At 36.5% G+C, this 7,309-nt stretch overlaps 1 long non-coding RNA gene across 1 annotated transcript in view; it reads right to left on the bottom strand.

Annotated features, from left to right (window-relative positions):
• LOC105506148 overlaps positions 1-6,677 on the bottom strand; it is a 34,323-nt gene extending 27,646 nt beyond the window's left edge. The window contains exons 1-2 of the long non-coding RNA XR_001000877.1: positions 6,548-6,677; positions 5,254-5,469 (exon numbers count right to left, since the gene is read on the bottom strand). This is a non-coding gene — a long non-coding RNA (uncharacterized LOC105506148). The remainder of the gene's footprint in view (positions 1-5,253; positions 5,470-6,547) is intronic.
• Between the last annotated feature and the right edge of the window lie 632 nt (positions 6,678-7,309).

The following is a 7,309-nucleotide window of genomic DNA, read 5'->3' as shown; positions in this document are numbered from 1 at the left end:
TTTTTTTTTTTCATCTCACTCCAATCAGGCCTTTGTTCCAAGTACTTAGAGTCAAATTTAATAGCCAATTCTTATTCCTTATTTTTTTGTCTCCCTCTTAAAAGCATGTGTCATAGTTGACTATTTTCTACACCACCCCCCACCCTGTTTTTTGTTTGTTTGTTTTGTTTTGTTTTGAGATGGAGTCTCATTCTGTAGCCCAGGCTGGAGTGCAGTGGTGTGATCTTGGCTCACTGCAACCTCCGCCTCATGAGTTTGAGTGATTTGCCTGTCTCAGCCACTCGAGTAGCTGGGACTACTAGCATGTGCTACCACCCCTGGCTAATTTTTGCATTTTTAGTAGAGACGATGTTTCACCATGTTGGCCAGGGTGGTTTCGAACTCCTGACCTCAAGTGATCCGCCTGCCTCATCCTCCCAAAGTGCTGGGATTACAGGTATGAGCCACCACGTCTGGCCTCTTCCCCTTTTCAAGTCACTTCTTTGGCTGATTTGAAAACTCACTGTTTGTTTGCCTTCTATTCCACTGACTATTCCTTTCAAGTTTCCTTTGCTGATTTATCCTCTAAACACCCCAGGTAATGTCCTCCAGTTCATAATCTTAACTACCATTTATATTAAGGCCACTCTCAAATTCACATCTCCAGTTTTATCTCTGTCCTAGACTCTAAAATCCTATGTCTCAATTGCAGGAAGGGAAGAAAGGAGGAAACAAATGGGATGGCGGTGGAGGGGAAGAAGGTCCGTGATTGTACTAGATTTTGGTGAAACAAAAGTGGGTGCGATAGAATTCCTGACTCTGACTACTTCCTAACATATGGTCACTTCAATAGGTACTGAGTGTTTTTGCTCATGAATCTAAAATTCCATCCTCTATTCTTCTTTATCAATTGGGAAAGTAATTTTAATTGCCCCATGGACTATTTCTAACTTGATGAACAACAGGCATATCACATGGAGAAAAAGTGCTAGAAAGGAGACATTCAGGGTAATTACATATAAAATAAGTAGCTTTAAAGTAATAGTTCAACATGTTTTCTCCTATCAAGTAATTGCTAACAAATGTATTAATCCCATACAGAATTCTTTGCTAAGGAATTACTGGACCTAAAAAACTGTAGCAAAAAATGGGATCCTTGCATAATATATTTATAATTCAAAAACTCCTCAGGGGAACAGCTCTTTATAAATTGACATTAATTCCATGGACTGAAAGTAAATACTTAAAAGAATGGTAGCAAAGCAGTAAGGAAGAATAGTCAAATAAGCATCTTAAAAGAGAGCAACATTTTAAGAATAAAATATAAGCCCTTTTTAATCATTAGCCACTGTTAACTGCAATGTAATGCAGTTTTGTCAGCCAGGCGCAGTAAAGCAAGGCTGAACAGTGAAAGACTCATCTACAGAAAACAAGAAAAAAATGAGTAATTTGAAAGATTCCTGCTTAAAGAAACCTTTACTCTTGAAAGAAATAACCTACCATGCCTTAATTTAAAATAGAGAACTAGCAAGCGTAAGCAGGACTAGGCTCAGGAATGTATTTAACCCATAATTGCCAAAACAAAAGTAACTAGGTGGCACCTGTTTAGAGAGTAAATGATGATAGCAACCATTCTCAAAGTAAGCACTCGATGACTAATAGATGCCAAGGTGAAGCTTTTATCACAACACTCATCAGGAAGAGTTGAACAAAAAGCAGGATTTGCCTAGAATATTTGAAGCCCGCTGCTGCAGAAATCCTGGATTACAAACTCCCCTCATGTAAACACTTAATCTGCAATTCTTCTGGCAGGAGGAAGAGGAGAAGAGATCATTTTTGTCTCAGCAAAAGAATGACATTTTAAATGTAAAGGCTTAAAATGTAATAACATGTCTCATAACAAATCACCCAAATAATAACTGGAATAGACTTGAAGGAAAAGCCAAGAGTGTTAGTTGTAAACTAATAGGAAACTTTGGAGGAAATAGTAAAATTATCCTGTAAAGTCAGAAGCTCAGTCATTTATTTGTTCATAAAATACTTATTGATAAGATGCCATTTACCAGCCAGTGTCCTTGATCTCAGGAATCTTAAGGTAAAGAAAACAAACATTCAAACAAGCAATAGAAGATAAACATGTCAGCATTTGTATCCTATACTGTATGTCATATGTCTGTACTGTAGTGGTGGTTAGTGTCTTGAACACTAGATCTCCTAGGTTTGAATTCATTCACTGATTTTGTGACTTTGGGCAAATTAGTTAACCGCTCTACTGTTTCCTCATCTGTAAAATAAGAAAAATAATAGCACGTGTTCATTGGGTTGTTGTGAGAGGAAAAATGAGTAAATTATGTAAACTAGAGCAGTACCTGACACTGACATTACTCAAATGTTAGTTTTCATTATAATTAATAGATATACATGAAGTAAAATGGTGCATACAGTACACAGACATATGATTTTAAGGATCAGCTTATGTAAATAAAAGTTAATTTATTATAAAGCTGGGATTCAATTAATCTATGCCAAACACACCACTCACATTTCTCTATATTAGAAACTTATTCAAACTTTTATGTATATGAATTGAAAGAGAGAAGTCCGAAAAAAACTGCCATTTCAGAATGCCTGAAGATACCACAATAAGCAAATTAAATTAAGTTTGAAAACAAAATAAAGCTTAGCACATAAATAAGAAATTCATTTTGAAGTTTTATACTGAATGTATTATAGAATAAAATTTAATCATATACTTATCTATTCAAATATATCTAATATATTATCTCATGACACAAATTTTATATATTTTTGTTCCCTTTCAAATATTCTACAATTATCTGAGTGTCTAATACATACAAGGAATTATGTTAAATAATAGAAAAGATGACGCAAATGTGTAAGATATAATCATTCTTTCTTTTCAACGGATTTAGTCTAGGAGGGGAGCATACAGTTCTTAAAAGATATAGTGACATTTTAATTTTACTTATTTTTTAATGTTGAAATCTTATATTCTGGAACCCAGCTTATATTGGATTTCAGTGAAGAAACTGTCATCCACTCATGCCCCTCTGATTAGCTGACATATTCTGGCATGCAGTTCTTCCTTTTACTTTTACTGCCAACTTCCCTTCAATTTCAATATACCATTCTCTGATTATAGTTATCTACCCTTCCAGTTCTCTCAATTCATTTTTTTTTGAGATGGAGTCTCGTACTGTCACCTGGACTGGAGTGCAATGGTGCTATCTCGGCTCACTGCAACCTCTGCCTCCCAGGTTCAAGCGATTCTCCTGCCTCAGCCTCCTGAGTAGCTGGGGTACAGGCGACCGCCACCAAGCCTGGCTAATTTTTTGTATTTTAGTAGAGACAGGGTTTCACCATGTTAGCCAGGCTGGTCTCAAACTCCTGACCTCAAGTGATCCGCCCGCCTTGGCTTCCCAATGTGCTGCGATTACAAGCTTGAGCCACCACACCAAGCCCTCTCAATTCTTTTCTACCAAACCACATGTTGTTTAAGACCTGCAATTTCTCAGTCTTGCCTGTTTGACACTGCCTTTCTCCATTGTCACCTTCCCGTGCAGCCTAAACACTTGACAGATGTCATCAATCACCTTGCTACTGGCGCTTCCTGCATTTTAATCCCCTTATTCTTCCAAAGCACTTATCATTTAAATCCCCAAACTTCCAATCACTTCAACCATCTGATCTCTCTTTTCCTAACTACTAGCTGGTAAGTCCTACTCAACAAAATTGTATCTTTCTCAATATTTCATACATGTATCAACCAGTCAGTGCTCTTCAACTAGGGCCTATAGCTTGTTCCACAAACAGATCCCTCTTCGTTTCCCACAGCAGCTATTCTAAACCTTCATTATTCTCCTCAGTCTGCCTCTCTTAAATCCTTAAACGACCTTCTTTCAACATCCCAGTAGAAACCAAGCCTACCAGGCATGAACTTCCCTCATTTTTTACCCCACATCTATTAGCTCATCTATTTTCCATTTTACTGTTCTCAAAGATGTATTTCTATGTGAGACTAATATTGTCATCTGTGCTTTTAATCGGATTATAACACATTCAAATTTCTTTTTTACTCATATTACAATTCTGTCCCCTCCGTCTATGTTTTTTATTCACAACCTAAAAACAACTTTCCATCTCTTATTTAAAAACTTGTCCTGGTTCTTCCAAATTATTACTACCTATTATTGTCTCTAGTATTCTCCTTCTCTTCATTCCCAAAACTCCGTGCAAAAAAAAAAAAAAAATTCAATGTATTTAATCTTCCTCTCTTTCCATTTATTTTTCCACCTATCTGCCTCAACTATTCCACTGAAAGTGGTTCTGACAGATCAACAATGACCTCTGTGTCAGGCAGGTCCCTGGCAGGAAACAGCACAAACAGAAAAGGTATGATTGAAGGGAGTTTAAAGAAAAGTCGATTTACAAGGGTGTAGGTAGGAAACTAGCAAGAGATACTGAAGCACCACCTATTAACAGGTGAAAGTGACTACTACCCACAGGCCTGGAGGGGTCAAGAGACCAGTGAGACCTGCAGTTATAGGAAAGAGCTGCCCAATGGGAGCTTTAGCTTTTGGAAGAGAAATACTGCCCCCATAGCTCTGAGGCCCAGCAGGGACGGAGCTTCAGGCAGAAACAACTTGCACTCTCTCCTTGTACTCTTCTATTTTCAGGACCTCTCATTGTCAGAATCCAGCTGAAAGCCAGAGGACAAGAGAACCCTTGATGAAGTCTGTTACGTCAACCTTCTCTAGGAATAAAACAGGATGGAGAAAGATAGAACGTGAATTTTAAGAGGAAAATGAAGAATATCCAATACACCACCTAACCCCGTTAGACTCAATAGTCCTCATTTTACTTAAATTTTGGCTCCATTGAATGTTGATTACTACTCCCAAATTGAAATTCTTTCCTCACTTTGGTTTTCATAATACCACGGGCATGCTCCTTGTCTATTGGTGTTTTTTGGATTAGACTCCTCCCTCACACTTCAGATGCTGTTATTCCCTCTGAGGACTTCAGGTACTATCTACACTGAGGCTTCTGAAAGTCACCACTATCTACACTTTGGGCTGGATAATTCTTTGCTGTAGGGAGTTGTACATTATAGTATGTTTAGCAGCATTCCAGACCTCTAACCACTAGGTACTATTAGCATCCCTCCCTCAGTTGCAACAACTAAAACTATCTTCAGACATTGTGGAGTGTCCACCAGAAGGTAAAAATCATCCCCAGGGAAGAAGTGCTTACCTCTACATACAGAATATCTATCTTCTGTCCCCTGAGTTCCAGGCTGATGGAAACTTAATTACTATCATCTGTCTCCTGGACAATTGCAATCATTGGCTAACTGGGCTCCACAACTCCCAGTCTTCATGCTCACACCAGACTGATCCAAAAAAGACTGAATGTGTGAGGGAATCCCAAGGCTGTCAAGCCATGCAGCTGAAAATATTCTTAAAACATCTACAAGACATATGAAAAGAAGTGAAACTGTAAGAGTTTTTGACTTACACTCTGAAACATTTGGGATGTAGATTTTCTTCTTGATGACCTATGACTGTGGGAGTGAGGTAGCTCTGTACAGAAATATTGTACCTCCCATTACAGGAAAAGATACTCTTTCAGAAGAAAGTAAACTCAACAGCAGCATTTCTCTAGTCAATTTTCAAAAGTTTTGTCTCTAACTGGAAGTTTAAAACGTGAAAAGAGTATAATGACTAAAATGGCACTAACATATATTTAGATAAAAATATGCAGATTCTATGACAAAACAGTTATCATTTATACCAATTGGATATGAAAAAATTACACACACACACACACACACGTACACACACACATTTATATATATACACAAACAATCATTTTAACTTGACTTTTCAAGATAGGTGCTACTTCAGTAACTCCTGTGCTTTTACTAAGAAAATTTTAAAAATCATTTAAGAACAAATACGTTTGTCATGGGTAGTTGTTTATATGCTTTGCTATGAAAATAAAACACCTCATGAACAAGTTAGATATTGCATTCCTGAAACATATATAAAAGTCAAATACTATGTCAGTTCATAATTACTAAAGAATCGATGTAAAGACAGTAGAATCCATGCTGTGGAATAGTAGCTTTGTTGCACCAAATATAGCCAACATTTTTATGGTGTGTTATGTTATGTAATTATTTCACATACATTGTCTCATTTGAAGAACTACAAGACACAATTGCTCTATGAGGTAGGTAGAACAATGTTTTCAATATGTCTTCTTCAAGGACGACAAAATTGAAGTGTTTGTGGTTAGCTGACTTGTCCAGGTTATGCAGCTAGGAAGATATAGAGTTTAAATTTAACCTTGGACCTCTCATCCCTGGTTCCTACGCTTTTCACATCACAGCATACTTCTTACTGGCAATCATCAATGCAAAGAATGCATTAACAACAAAACTCAGGATTATCTAAGATTAGAAGATCTACCTTAATATATTTCAGGCCCATATATCAATTCTGCAGGAAAAAAAACAAAAACAAAAACAAAAGAACAAAGTTACCTGGAATCCAGAGAAAGCTTCAGTTAAGTTCCACAACTCTTAACAACTAATACAGTGTGTAGGACTCTGGCAGAGAGAACAAAGTAAAGTATACAGTAATCTCAGTTTTCAATTATGGATATTCATTATTTGGGCAATAGCATTTAAGGAAAACATTTAATTTTATCTTTACTTGAGGCTCTCACCTATAACAGCTGTCAAAGTCTGTTCATCTTTCAGGGATTTTTTTCCACAGTATAAAAGAAAATGCTCCTAAAAATTAGTTTTTCATAAAATAAGGTGTTTCACCCTAGGCTATTTTATTTCTTAGAGTGTTCACTCCCTGCTTCCAATAATTGAACACAGACTACCTTGATTTAAACATGTTCTATCAAAAACAGTAATTCATTTTTAAAGGTTTACATATATTCATTGCTAACAACATACAATTATCTCCCCTACAGGGTTCCTGTTATAACAAATTAGATGCACTTTCAATAGGCAATGATAATCACACATGAAATTGAACTTTCTGTGTAACTTGAATTACAGAGACTTACATAATAAACTATGTAAAGTCCCACAGAAGTTTAGAAGAATAAGGCCATGGCTCTACATTACATTTATCTTTTATTAAAAATAAATACAGATGTCATTTTTGCCAATCATTGTCTCTCCAACTTATTTTTTCTCTTCTTCAAGCATTTCCGGAGAATGAGGATTTTTAATTTTCTTTTTTGTTGCTTTTGTTTTGGTAGGGAAATGGAGAGGACTTTTAAACCT

The sequence above is a fragment of the Colobus angolensis genome, unplaced genomic scaffold (assembly GCF_000951035.1).
Source record: "Colobus angolensis palliatus isolate OR3802 unplaced genomic scaffold, Cang.pa_1.0 Scaffold132, whole genome shotgun sequence".
Taxonomy (NCBI): domain Eukaryota; kingdom Metazoa; phylum Chordata; class Mammalia; order Primates; family Cercopithecidae; genus Colobus; species Colobus angolensis.
This window is presented reverse-complemented; position numbering and strand designations above follow the sequence as displayed.